This window comes from Xenopus laevis, chromosome 5S, assembly GCF_017654675.1.
Source record: "Xenopus laevis strain J_2021 chromosome 5S, Xenopus_laevis_v10.1, whole genome shotgun sequence".
Taxonomy (NCBI): Eukaryota; Metazoa; Chordata; class Amphibia; order Anura; family Pipidae; genus Xenopus; species Xenopus laevis.
This window is the reverse complement of record NC_054380.1, coordinates 62,652,336-62,665,293: the sequence shown is the minus strand read 5'-3', so window position 1 is coordinate 62,665,293 and position 12,958 is coordinate 62,652,336. Positions and strand designations below refer to the sequence as shown.

The 12,958-nt window shown below is 40.8% G+C and overlaps 1 long non-coding RNA gene across 1 annotated transcript; it reads right to left on the bottom strand.

Moving 5' to 3' along the window:
• Nucleotides 1–1,070: 1,070 nt before the first annotated feature.
• LOC108704785 lies at nt 1,071–4,042 on the bottom strand. The gene is made up of 3 exons (XR_005961573.1): nt 3,916–4,042; nt 2,444–2,624; nt 1,071–1,967 (listed from the first exon to the last, which is right to left on the bottom strand). It is a non-coding gene; the product is annotated as an uncharacterized LOC108704785 (long non-coding RNA).
• Between the last annotated feature and the right edge of the window lie 8,916 nt (nt 4,043–12,958).

Sequence of the window (12,958 nt, the reverse complement as noted above, 5' to 3'; positions counted from 1 at the left end):
CCCATAGAGCTGAAAAGCAGGAAGATGTGTTCTGGCTATTATGTTATACATCCAGTCAGTCCAGCCTTTATACATTACTTTTTTGAATGTAGTCAGAAAAAAGCAGGCCTAAACAGTACCAGTCAGTCAATACAGAATCAGGAACCAGAAGAGTAGTCAGGATTAAAAGTAATCTGTAACACGGTACAAAAACAGGATACAGAAGAATGGTCAAACAAGCAAGTAACGGTTCAGGCAGCGATACAGCAAGGTCAAAACAGGCAAAGGTCAGAGACAGATAATCAGACAATAATCACACCCATCAGGAAATAGACCTACATGGGGCATTGTAGAGGTTTTTATAGCCAGATTAATGGTTTACACAGATCACCTATGGCCAGATTGGCAACAGGTGAAACAAGCCATGCTTATTTGTAGTCACAAAGCATAGCCATAAGAGTGAACCAGGGCCTTAGCTGTCTGCTCACATAAAGCGGTGTTACAGGGCAACCCTTTTGAAATAAAAAAATAACAAAAGTGGTATAAAGGTGATACCTTTATTGGCTAACTAATATAATCATAGCAAGCTTTCAGAACATTGTAGTTCCTTTTTCAAGCTGATTACCTATAGAGCAGTGGTAATGCAGACAGCACAGACACATAAGTTACCCGGTTGAACTCCAGGCAGGTTGTTACAGTTTACAATTGCTTTACAGAAGCATTCCATTTTATTTCAGCAGCTAAGAGGTTGCAAGGGTCTAATTTACCCTACTATCCAGGTAGTGCTTTCAACAAGAAACAGGAATATGAATAGGAGAGGGTAGAAAGATAAGTAATAAAAGTAACAATAAAGTATCTTCACAGTTTTGGCTGCTGGTGTCACCTTTTTGAAAGCTGGTAAGAGGCAGAAGAGGAAGGCAAATAATAAAAAACTAAAAAAAATAAAGAACAACAATTGCAAAGCTGCTCGAAATAGGGCATTCTATAATGTACTAAAAGTGTAACCCCCCCCTTTAAGGTTTCACAGTACCTGTTCACCTCAACATTTACTTTTAGTGAAATGTAGCCTGATATTTTGAGACCAGTTGCAGTTAATTATGTATTATGTATGTATGTATTATGTATTTCTTTTAAACTTTTTATTTAACATTAGCCTGTTTGTTCCATATCATATTAGTAACAGAGAGCTACATTTTCTTTCAATCGTGCATCAATCTTATATTTTCAGTAGGCTGTAGTATAGACAAAATTAAGGAAAAATAGGGGGAACAATAGTTTTATTATGTATTTTTTTATTTTTGCCTTTCTTCAGTCTTTGTTTTCAAATGCAATCCAGTTTCTGGCATCACTGACCCATCTTACCAGAATCCATATTAATTATTAATTAATGATTATGTTATCACTTGCATTTCTGTTCTTACTTCCTCCTCTTTGTCTGCCATTCAAATAACTGCCTGGTTGCTATCATAAATGGGATTCTAGCAACAAAATAAAAGTTGTGTAAATTGCAGAACAAATAGTTAAATAATAACAACAAACAAGTTTAATTGCCAATTGTCTTAGGATACCATTGTTTACATGATGCTAAAAGTTAATTTTAAGGTGAGCTGCCTTTCAATTATGAATTTTATTTAACAGCAATTCTATTGTATTGAACAGCTATTATTCAAAATGCCCATATGATATATTTTACTCACCTGGCATTCTCTTGCTGGTGTCATGAGTGTTGCCAGAAATTAAATGAATGCCCATACCCATAGCCGATGCTGAATGAAATTCTATAGTTATATAGTTAAATGAGGTAGAACATTCATCCATGCTGTGGGAAACAGTATAGTACCCACTTGGTGATCAACCACCAGGGCTGCTGCTGGCTTGTAGAAAAGTATATCGAAGCAGATTCCAAACTTTCCAAATGGTGTCTCAAAGGTCACCATCTCAGGTTCAGGTGGTACATTAAACTGGATCTCCCCTAGAAAAAGGTTGTACTGTAAAACATATATAAATGAGATTCACAGTAAAACAGAAATAATAAATGTTATTAGGGTTCAACAAATCAAATACAATTTACATTATCAGGTTTTCTTCATAATTCAAAAGCTCCTAGTAAACATAAAGAAACAACATGCTTTTAATGATAAAATGTTTTTCCAGGGATGCATAGGCTGAACGGTAGTTCTGCTTACCGCAGAACAGAATGATAACATCATTAATCACTGTATTCTAAGATGGTACTGATAAATTGCTTTTAGTATAGGGCAATATCTATGCTGGCACGTTTATGGCATCTCTTTGCATATGCTGCACATGGAATATCCCCTTTAGCATCACTTGTGAAATTTTGAACTGCTGGTAATCAGGACTGGCCAGTTAGACAATTTTTAAAAGCCGTTAAAAAGACATAAATAGTTCTGAAACATTATTTCAAACAATTACTTCATTAGGGAATACATAATTCACATACCTTGTGGTACCTTGTGGTCAGAGTCAAAGACAACAGCTGTATTATAATGATAATGACCATCTTCTGGGCTTCCAGCAGTGAAGAGGTTGCATGGCTTTTTATCTCCAATATTTGCAACACATAAATAAATTTGTTTTTTGCTATACAGCTTAGTCTTGTTTGAACTTTAGCTCTTTCAAACCTATAATTCATAAATATACTTTTTACCTTCTATGCATAATTACAGTAAAGTACTATTATCACAAATTTAGGAAATGCCAATATATTTATACAGTGATGCTCAGTAAGAGTAAGGCATACATAGCGATATAGACACATAAATATAAAAACTTCATGATGCAGAAGGAGACAGTAGACACAATATGTTGCTTATGTACAGCATTTTCTAACATGGGTGGTAAAATTGACAAGTTCAATTTCTAATAGCAACCACTAAGCAATAGCTTTGAACAATCTACTAAAAGTAAGAAAAATAGATTGTGAGAGTATATTACATGTTACTATTACAGTCTGTTGACCCATGATATATATTGTGCCATGGCTTAAGTAAATTAGTGGAATGCTACCAATGACCATTGGTTAGAACAGCGTTAAAGGGATCCTGTCATCGGAAAACATGTTTTTTTCAAAACGCATCAGTTAATAGTGCTACTCAAACAGAATTCTGCACTGAAATCCATTTCTCAAAAGAGCAAACAGATTATTTTAATATTCAATTTTGAAATCTGACATGGGGCTAGACATTTTGTCAATTTCCCAGCTGCCCCTGGTCATATGACTTGTGCCTGCACTTTAGGAGAGTAATGCTTTCTGGCAGGCTGCTGTTTTTCCTTCTCAATGTAACTGAATGTGTCTCAGTGGGACATGGGTTTTTATCATTGAGTGTTGTTCTTAGATCTACCAGTTAGCTGTTATCTTGTGTTAGGAAGCTGTTATCTGATTACCTTCCCATAGTTCTTTTGTTTGGCTGCTGGGGGGGGGAAAGGTAGGGGTGATAACACTCCAACTTGCAGTACAGCAGTAAAGAGTGATTGAAGTTTATCAGAGCACAAGTCACATGACTTGGGGCAGCTGGGAAATTGACAATATATCTAGCCCCATGTCAGATTTCAAAATTGAATATCAAAAAATCTGTTTGCTCTTTTGAGAAATGGATTTCAGTGCAAAATTCTGCTGGAGCAGCACTATTAACCGATTCATTTTGAAAAAAATGTTTTTTCCCATGACAGTATCCCTTTAATGACACTTCACCAAACTGTTATCCCTTTGTAGGTAGTGAGTTTCAATGGTGATTTAGGCCTGTACTCTCTTAAATATATGAAAAGAGGATGAAGAACTAGTATGATTAGGGGTCGGCAATTAATAAAGTTGTGCTACAACATGGAATAAAGGTAAATTTTCCATGAAATGTATTTTTAAATCTCTGCTAAAATGGTCACACTGTTATTGTTATTCATTTTTTCCATATTCACCTTTCAGGGTCAGAGCAAGGTATCCAGTTAACTTCGGGATCTGGAATATCTTCAAGGTAAGGAAATATAGCTTCCCTAGTAAATTTCCAGCCATAAATACCATCTTCTGGAGTAACAATTATATGTGCACCCTAAGAATGAAGCAACCAGAAACAATTTAGAATCCATTGCATCTAGCCAGTGTGCTCTTATAAGCGACTTATTGATTAAAGTCAATAAGTGCCTATTGACTTTAAAACAGTGGTCCCCAACCAGTGGCTCGTGAGCAACATGTTACTCACAACCCCTTGGATGTGACCTCAAATCAGGTGCTTATTTTTTAATTCCTGGCTTGGAGGAAGTTTTAATTGCATAAAAACTAGGTGTACTGTTAAGCAGAGCCTCCTGAAGGCTGCCAGTCGTCATAAGGCTTACCAAATAGCCAATCACAGCCCTTTTTTGGCATCCCCCAGGACTTTCTTCATGATTGTGTTGATCTCCATTGTAGTGTCATTTTTTTTACATTTGAATGAGGCTCACGGGTAAAAAAAAGTTTGACGACCCCTGCTTTAACCTATAAATAGTATTTATTTGTATTATAAACGTAGTACTAACAAAAGTACAATTTTTCATGCAATGATAAATACAGTTTATACACTTTGGTTCTGACTTTTTGCAAATATGCATGTAACATTCATTAATTTTTAAATGTACAAGAGGGGCTCAATATCAATTTCTCTAATGCTTACTTTTAAGGATAAGTTAATGACAGTTGCACAATTAATCTATGTACTTGTAAAATGGAAGTTCAGATTGAGCTCCACCAAGCAGTTTAGAGTTGCTATTCCCCTAATGGTTGTGACAGGAAACCCTTGTGGGAGACCAGACACCATTGCAGGCTAGGGGGTCCCTAGAAGCAGGATCCATGGGCTATGGTATATACAGTAGTATGGTTTTAAAGCTCAGTAAGGAAAGTTGCTGATCACATCCCAACAACTGAGTTCACATTTACTGGGGGCTCTTCATTGTACTTTTTTTGCACATATGGAGCCAGGCAAGTAAATGTGAAATGCATCTAGACCATCTTTTCATTTGTATGCAGACTTTTCCTGCATGTTTCCTTCCTAGGATTAATTCTGCTTTGCATACTCATGAACAGAGGATAATGTATTACTTCAGTAATACAGTAAGTACTACATGTATAGGATTTATTATCCAGAATGTTTGGGACCTTAATTTCCAGGTAAGGGATCTTTCTGTAATTTGCATTAAATTAACCCAATATGATTGTTTTGCCACCAATATGGATCCATGTATATTTCTTTATTTTATTAGTAAAAAATGTAATTATTTGCATAATTGGCAGATGGCCTTCACATAATTTGGAGGTTTCTGGATATGGGATCCCGTACCTGTACTTCCCTTTTTACAGCTTTCATTTCTGCATTATTATCATACTTTAGATCAATTTTTTCTAATATTTAAATGTTTTTAGTAATTTGAGTAATTTGAAGCACCATGCCTTAAATAACCCAATATCCAGAAAATGCCAAGTCCCGAGCATCATGAATAACAGATATCATATCTGTACTATAATAATGAGTTTTATGATTTGTGCCAACACCAATACAAATAAATATAACAATTTACATAACCATACAGTGTAAAATGGATGCAGAGTATTACTTGTGGTTGGATTGATTTATACAGGTAAAGTTGCTGTACCGTGTTAGCCAGTAAAAATGTAAAAACTAATAATCATAGCAAGCGTACCACTTTTGTTATTTTTTATTTCAAAAGGGTTGCCCTGTAATATTATATATACATAATGACTATAAAGTGTATTGCATAGGTAATGGGCCATCTGTCACTATAGTGTTTGCCAAGCACAGGATAAGCATGTCCATAAAGTAGGCAGAAAGCAAAAAAGGAGGAGCATCTACTGATAAAACCTATTATTATACCTCAGCATTCCCCCAACCCAAGTCACAAATTGCAGGCTCTATCTTGGTATTTGATCAAAAGGGAGATTATAGTAAAAAAAATAGTATAGTCAAAAAGCATGATGCTTTCTGCCAAGAAAAGCCATGGTAGCCTGTTACTAATAGGGAAAAATATTACAGATAGCAATGTCTAGGTTTTCAGAGTTTTTTGCGACAGAAGTGCAACCCTATTCACAAGACAAATGATGATATTACACAATGAAACATTTAAATTTGAAAAACTTTCATAATGAAAAGCAATACGTTTAGGGCACATGCAAATGTGAACATAAACACCAAAAAAAAAAGATTCTAATATCTTAGGGCTAAACAGTATAAATTAGGAAACATTGCATATAAAGTACCTTACTTGCTGCAGACTTAATGGCTTTTTCCAGTATATCTATATTTCTGTTGATTAGCTGTAAAGCTTTTTCTGCTATAACCAGAGTCAATGTATTTTCTGGAAGTATGACAGCACGTTCATAGGTGGCCGCAATAAATCTGTCCATGGCACAACCTTGACTGGCACAAAGTAAAATGAAAAGTATAAAAGAGAAGCCGATCATGGTGGAAGCCTGCACAGTATTACTGATTTCAGGCTTGTCAAGTAGGGATGTAGCGAACGTCGGAAAAAAAGTTCGCGAACATATTCGCGAACTTGCGCAAAAATGCGAGCGGTTCGCGAACGGTTCGCGAACCCCATAGACTTCAATGGGAAGGCGAACTTTAACATCTAGAAAAGACATTTCTGGCCAGAAAAATGATTTTAAAGTTGTTTAAAGGGTGCAACGACCTGGACAGTGGCATGCCAGAGGGGGATCAAGGGCAAAAATGTATCTGAAAAATCTGCCTGTGTGTGCTTGGAAGAGATAGTGTAGGGGGAGAGCTGTTAGTGATTTCAGGGACAGATGATAGTAAGTTTGCTGGCTAGTAATCTGCTTGATACTGCTCTGTATTGGAGGGACAGAAGTCTGCAGGGATTTGAGGGACATTTTAGCTTAGGTAGCTTTGCTGGCTAGTAATCTACTGTTCTCTTTAAACAACTGCCATACGTTGACCTTGTAGGCATTGTTTGCCCAGTTTTTTTGGACGCAGCCACTGAAGCACAGTTGCCAGAAAAAATATGCCATATAAATGCTGAAAATAGTCATTTTTCGCCATACGTTGACCTTGTAGACATTGTTTGCCCAGTTTTTTTGGACGCAGCCACTGAAGCACAGTTGCCAGAAAAAATATGCCATATAAATGCTGAAAATAGTAATTTTTCGCCATACGTTGACCTTGTAGACATTGTTTGCCCAGTTTTTTTGGTTGCAGCCACTGAAGCACAGTTGCCAGAAAAAATATGCCACATAAATGCTGAAAATAGTCATTTTTTGCCATATACGTTGAGTCAACGTATGGCAAAAAATGACTATTTTCAGCATTTATATGGCATATTTTTTCTGGCCTCTGTGCTTCAGTGGCTGTGGCCAAAAAAACTGGGCAAACAATGCCTACAAGGTCAACGTCGTTGACCTTGTAGGCATTGTTTGCCCAGTTTTTTTGGCCACAGCCACTGAAGCACAGAGGCCAGAAAAAATATGCCATATAAATGCTGAAAATAGTCATTTTTTTGGTCGCAGCCACTGAAGCACAGTTGCCAGAAAAATTATGCCATATAAATGCTGAAAATATAAATTTTTTTGGTTGCAGCCACTGAAGCACAGAGGCCAGAAAAATTATGCCATATAAATGCAGAAAATATGCATTTTTTTGGTCGCAGCCACTGAAGCACAGTTGACAGAAAAATTATGCCATATAAATGCTGAAAATATAAATTTTTTTGGTTGCAGCCACTGAAGCACAGAGGCCAGAAAAATTATGCCATATAAATGCAGAAAATATGCATTTTTTTGGTCGCAGCCACTGAAGCACAGTTGACAGAAAAATTATGCCATATAAATGCTGAAAATATAAATTTTTTTGGTTGCAGCCACTGAAGCACAGAGGCCAGAAAAATTATGTCATATAAATGCAGAAAATAGGCATTTTTTTGGTCGCAGCCACTGAAGCACAGAGGCCAGAAAAAATTAAACCAGTAGGGTTTGCACCCTAGTTTGTAACGGTGGCGGAGGGAGGAGGAGGACGCTAAAGGACAGCTGTGTGTGGAGTCATGAGGCTTGAAGAGAAGGACAGCTGCATAGAAGTCAGAACAAGTCTTCCGGCGTGCAGTAACCCTCCGAGATCCACCCCTCATTCATTTTAATAAAGGTCAGGTAATCGACACTTTTGTGACCTAGGCGAGTTCTCTTCTCAGTTACAATCCCTCCTGCTGCACTGAAGGTCCTTTCTGAGAGCACACTTGAGGCTGGGCAAGACAAGAGGTTCATGGCAAATTGTGACAGCTCTGGCCACAGATCAAGCCTGCGCACCCAGTAGTCCAGGGGTTCATCGCTCCTCAGAGTGTCGATATCTGCAGTTAATGCCAGGTAGTCCGCTACCTGCCGGTCGAGGCGTTCTTTGAGGGTGGATCCAGAAGGGTTGTGGCGCTGCCTTGGACAGAAAAACATTTGCATGTCTGACGTTACAGACTGGCCAAAGGGCTTTGTCCTTGCAGGTGTGCTCGTGGCAGGATTACTGGCACCTCTGCCCCTGGAATGTTGATGAGTTCCTGAAGTGACATCACCCTTAAAAGCATTGTACAACATGTTTTGCAGGCTGGTTTGTAAATGCCGCATCTTTTCGGACTTGTGGTATGTTGGTAACATTTCTGACACTTTATGCTTGTACCGAGGGTCTAGTAGCGTTGCGACCCAGTACAGGTCCTTCTCCTTAAGCCTCTTGATACGGGGGTCCTTCAACAGGCATGACAGCATGAAAGACCCCATTCTCACAAGGTTGGATGCAGAGCTATCCATCTCCGCTTCCTCATTATCAAGGACTGCATCATCCACGGTCTCCTCCCCCCAGCCACGTACAAGACCAGGGGTCCCCAAAAGGTCACCACTAGCCCCCTGGGAAGCCTGCTCCTGTTGGTCCTCCTCCTCCTCCTCCACAAAGCCACCTTCCTCCTCTGACTCCACTTCTGGCACCTCTCCCTGCGTTGCAGCATGTGCCTGGGTTCGTTCTGGTGATTCCGACCAGAAATCGTGCGCTTCCAGCTCCTCGTCACGCTGGTCTACAGCCTCATCTGTCACTCGTCGCACGGCACGCTCCAGGAATAAAGCGAAGGGTATTAGGTCGCTGATGGTGCCTTCGGTGCGACTGACCATATTTGTCACCTCTTCAAAAGGTCGCATGAGCCTGCAAGCATCGCGCATAAGCACCCAGTAACGGGGGAAAAAAATCCCCAGCTGTGCAGATCCAGTCCTACCACCCAGTTCAAAAAGGTACTCGTTGACGGCCCTTTGTTGTTGCAGCAGACGTTCCAACATAAGGAGCGTTGAATTCCAGCGAGTCTGGCTGTCAGAAATCAAACGCCTGACTGGCATGTTGTAGCGCTGCTGAATGTCAGCAAGGCGTGCCATGGCTGTGTAGGAACGTCTGAAATGGGCCGACACCTTTCTGGACTGGGTGAGAACGTCCTGGAATCCTGGGTACTTGGAGACAAAACGTTGGACTATTAAATTTAACACATGTGCCATGCAGGGCACATGTGTTAAATTGCCTAGTCTCAACGCTGCCAACAGATTGCTTCCATTGTCACACACCACTTTTCCGATCTGCAGTTGGTGTGGGGTCAGCCACCGATCGGCCTGTGACTGCAGAGATGACAGGAGTACAGATCCGGTATGGTTTTTGCTTTCCAGGCACGTCATCCCCAAGACAGCGTGACAACGGCGTACCTGGCACGTCGAATAGCCTAGGGGGAGCTGGGGGTGCACAGGTGTGGAGGAGGAGAAGGAGGACCCAGCAGCAGAGTAAGAAGAAGAAGAAGACGAGGTAGAGAGCGATGGAGGAGTAGAGGTGGTGGCAGAACCGCGTGCAATCCGTGGTGGTGACACCAACTCCACTGTTGTTGTTGAGCTACCCATTCCCTGCTTCCCAGCCATTACCAAGTTCACCCAGTGGGCAGTGTAGGTGACATACCTGCCCTGACCATGCTTGGAGGACCATGCGTCAGTAGTCATATGGACCTTTGGCCCAACACTAAGTGACAGAGATGCGGTAACTTGGCTCTGCACATGTTGGTACAGGTGTGGTATTCCCTTTTTAGAAAAAAAATTGCGGCTGGGTACCTTCCACTGCGGTGTCCCAATTGCTACAAATTTGCGGAAGGCCTCAGAGTCCACCAGCTGGTATGGTAAAAGCTGGCGGGCTAAGAGTGCAGACAAGCCAGCTGTCAGACGCCGGGCAAGGGGGTGACAGTCAGACATTGGCTTCTTACGCTCAAACATGGCCTTCACAGAAACTTGGCTGGTGGCAGATGACTGGGAATGGGAACAGGTGGTCAAGGTGGAAGGCGGAGTGGAGGGTGGTTCAGACGGGTCAAGGAGAGCAGAGGTAGAGCAGTAAGATGCTGGACCAGAAGGAGTGTGGCTTTTAGTTTGCCTGTTGCCTTTGAGGTGTTGCTCCCAAAGTGCTTTGTGCTTGCCGCTCATGTGCCTTCGCATAGAAGTTGTACCTATGTGGCTGTTGGGCTTACCAAGGCTCAGTTTCTGACTGCACTCATTGCAAATTACAATGCTTTTGTCAGAGGCACACACATTAAAAAAATCCCACACTGCTGACTTTTTGGAAGTGTGCGATCTGGCGGTAACAGTAGAAGTTGGCGGAGTTGGCGGTATTGGCGGCAATGGCGGGTGCGTTGGCCGGCTGAACACAGGTGCCGATACATGTTGTTGCCCTACTGATCCCTGCGGGCTGTCCTCCCTGCTTCTTCTAAGTCTTATTCTCCTACTGCCTCTCTGACTCTCCGTCTCTCCATCTGAACTACCCTCCTCTTGCTCTCTTCTACTAGGCACCCACAAAACATCAATCTCCTCATCATCATTCTCCTCAGATGCATCAATTTCTTCTGACACATCACAGAAGGAAGCAGCAGCGGGGACCTCCTCCTCATCACTCATTATGTCCATCTCTATCGTGTTCTCTGCCAGAATTAAATCTGGTGTAAGGTCCTCATCTCCTTCATCTTCTTCTGGCAATAATGGTTGCGCATTACTCAGTTCAAGAAACTCATGGGAAAATAACTCCTCTGACCCCAGTGAAGAAGGGGCACCGGTGGTGGAGGAAGTGTTACGTGGGGTGGCCATAGCAGTGGAGGATGAGGAGGATGTTGTGGTAAAGTTAGAAACGGTAGAGGATGGGGTGTGCTGTGTAAGCCAGTCAACTACCTCTTCAGCATTTTGGGAGTTCAGGGTCATTGGCTTTTTAAAACTGGGCAATTTGCTAGGGCCACAGGATTGCATAGCAGCACGGCCCCTAGCACGGCCTCTGCGTGGCGGCCTGCCTTTGCCTGGCATTATTTTTAAAAAAACAACAACAACAACAAAAACTCAGTTGGTTTTTCTGGAAACGATAATACACACAGCTAGATGGCGGGTTGAAGAAAACAGTGTGCAAATAATGCCTACAAGGTCAACGTATACACTACTACAGCGGTGGATACGGATTACGTAAAATATATGAATGCTGCTTGAAAAAAAGTAACTCAAGTGGTTTTTCTAGAGACGATAATATTATCAATATTTAGACAAAATGTGAACAAGCTCACACAGCTCGATGGCGGGTTGAAGAAAACACTGTGCAAATAATGCCTACAAGGTCAACGTATACACTACTACAGCGGTGGATACGGATTACGTAAAATATATGAATGCTGCTTGAAAAAAAGTAACTCAAGTGGTTTTTCTAGAGACGATAATATTATCAATATTTAGACAAAATGTGAACAAGCTCACACAGCTCGATGGCGGGTTGAAGAAAACAGTGTGCAAATAATGCCTACAAGGTCAACGTATACACTACTACAGCGGTGGATACGGATTACGTAAAATATATGAATGCTGCTTGAAAAAAAGTAACTCAAGTGGTTTTTCTAGAGACGATAATATTATCAATATTTAGACAAAATGTGAACAAGCTCACACAGCTCGATGGCGGGTTGAAGAAAACACTGTGCAAATAATGCCTACAAGGTCAACGTATACACTACTACAGCGGTGGATACGGATTACGTAAAATATATGAATGCTGCTTGAAAAAAAGTAACTCAAGTGGTTTTTCTAGAGACGATAATATTATCAATATTTAGACAAAATGTGAACAAGCTCACACAGCTCGATGGCGGGTTGAAGAAAACACTGTGCAAATAATGCCTACAAGGCCAACGTATACACTACTACAGCGGTGGATACGGATTACGTAAAATATATGAATGCTGCTTGAAAAAAGTGACTCCGGTGTTTTTTCTGGAGACGGTAATATTATGGATATTTAGACAGAATGGGAACAAGGTCACACAGCTCGATGGCGGGTTGAAGAAAACAGTGTGCAAATAATGCCTACAAGGCCAACGTATACACTACTACAGCGGTGGATACGGATTACGTAAAATATATGAATGCTGCTTGAAAAAAGTGACTCCGGTGTTTTTTCTGGAGACGGTAATATTATGGATATTTAGACAGAATGTGAACAAGGTCACACAGCTCGATGGCGGGTTGAAGAAAACAGTGTGCAAATAATGCCTACAAGGCCAACGTATACACTACTACAGCGGTGGATACGGATTACGTAAAATATATGAATGCTGCTTGAAAAAAGTGACTCCGGTGTTTTTTCTGGAGACGGTAATATTATGGATATTTAGACAGAATGGGAACAAGGTCACACAGCTCGATGGCGGGTTGAAGAAAACAGTGTGCAAATAATGCCTACAAGGCCAACGTATACACTACTACAGCGGTGGATACGGATTACGTAAAATATATTATGGCTGCTTGAAAAAAGTGACTCCGGTGTTTTTTCTGGAGACGGTAATATTATGGATATTTAGACAGAATGGGAACAAGGTCACACAGCTCGATGGCGGGTTGAAGAAAACAGTGTGCAAATAATGCCTACAAGGCCAACGTATACACTACTACAGCGGT